The following is a 2,094-nucleotide window of genomic DNA, read 5'->3' as shown; positions in this document are numbered from 1 at the left end:
AAGTATAATTAAAAAAAAAAAAAAAAAGAAACCTTCCAATATTTTACCAAGCCAGAATAACACAGACACCCAAGTCAGAAGACAGCACAAACATAAAACCCTAGAAGTCAATCATATGTGTGAATGTGGATATAACAAAAATGCATAAAATATTGAGATGGCCCTCCATAATATATTAAAATTAGATTGTAGGATGTAAATCATAATGAAAATAAATTAATTCCTTGGTTCATTTATTAATAAATTTTTAATGTAATTTAACATAATAGTGAATTGTTTGCATACCTAGGAAGTTAAATACCATGAAAAGATTAGAAATAATAAAATATTTCATATCTCTTAATTACAAAAAAAATAAATATTAATAGTACTATGAAGGTTTGGAAAAGTTTACCTTTGAAATAATTTGCAGCTTTAGTTTTTTTTTTGTTGTTGATAGGGAAAGTTTAGCCAACTCTAGTCATTTTCTTGATTTCTACCAGTATTGATTCTTGGAAATAATTTCCATTATCCAAATGGTGATATTAATTTGCATTGCAATTTGCAAGTTACTTTTATTAATTGTTTTAATATTCTTGATGTATGTGCTTATTTCCCTTTTCTTATTTTTGATTTTATGTATTTGTGCTTTTACTCTTTTTACTTCCTGAAGCTGGCTGAAGCTCATACATTTTTCTTTTCTTTTTTTGATTTCAGAAACAAGATATTGGCTTCACATGTTTGTTCCAGTTCCTTTTTAATTACAAAATTATTTATTTTATATATCCTTACTAGTTTGTTTTCACTTTCCATAGATTTATTTTATTCTTAAGATTTTGAGATGAATAGTTAGTTCTTAATTACAAAAAAATAATTACAAAAAAAATATTAATAGTTTTCTTTAACACAAGTAGTGTTAAGAGTTGCTGAAGAAAATATTCCATTAAATTTCTATAGCAACATAACAGAAAAATTCTTGGCAATAAAACCTTTAAAAGGTACAAAATATACACAAAGTTTGATGAAGATAATTGATATGATTTGGCTGTGTCCCCACCCAAATCTCATCTTGAATTGTAGTTCTGATAATCCCCACATGTCATGGGATGGACCCAGTGGGAGGTAATTGAATCATGGGGGCAGTTACCTCCATGCTGCTGTTCTTGTGATAGTGAGTGAGTCCTCGTAAGATCTGATTGTTTCATAAGGGGCTTCTCCCTTTTGCTCAGCACCTCTCTTTGCTGCCACCATGTGAAGAGGGATGTGTTTGCTTCCCCTTCCACCATGATTGTAAATTTCCTGAGGCCTCCCCAGCCATGCTGAAATGTGAGTCAATTAAACCTCCATCCTTTATAAATTACCCAGTCTTGGATATGTCTTTATTAGCAGTGTGAGAACGGACTAATACAATAATTAAACAAATATTTTAGGAAATAAAAGATATACCTTTTCTTGAATAGAAAACTGAATATTTTACATGTCATACAGTCAAACTGATCTGTAGCATTATTTTATTTCCATTAAGTATAATAATGAGTTTGACCCTGTCAGGGGTGCCTTTTGTTCAAAGAAAATAAAATCTCACCATCAACAACCAATTTGATTTGAACAATCAAATGAGAATATTTAGTAAAATTCTGATTAGGAAGTATAAAGAAGTAGAAATTTGATAAGAAGGGAAAAGAGACTCCAAATATTAAAATTCATTGTGAGGTTTCGATGAGTAAAGTCTTATTTCATTTTATTGTTCTTCACCTTATTGCATTTTTTAACAAATTGAAGGTTTTTGGAAACCATACATCAAGGAAGTCTGTCATTAAACTAAAACCTTTTGTACAGTAAAAGAAACAATTGACATAATGAAAAAGCAACCTATGGTATGAAAGAAAATCTTTGCAAACCATCTATTTGTTAAGAAATAAATATTTCTCATGCCTGTAATCCCAGCACTTTGGGAGGCCGAGGCAGGCGGATCACGAGGTCAGGAGATCGAGACCATCCTGGCTAACATGGTGAAACCCCATCTCTATTTAAAAAAAAAAAAAATTAGCCGGGCGCGGTGGCGGGCGCCTGTAGTCCCAGCTACTCGGGAGGCTGAGGCAGAATGGCATGAAC

The sequence above is a fragment of the Rhinopithecus bieti genome, unplaced genomic scaffold (genome assembly GCF_001698545.2).
Source record: "Rhinopithecus bieti isolate Rb0 unplaced genomic scaffold, ASM169854v2 scaffold_17939, whole genome shotgun sequence".
NCBI lineage: Eukaryota > Metazoa > Chordata > Mammalia > Primates > Cercopithecidae > Rhinopithecus > Rhinopithecus bieti.
Note: the sequence above shows the minus strand (reverse complement) of the source record.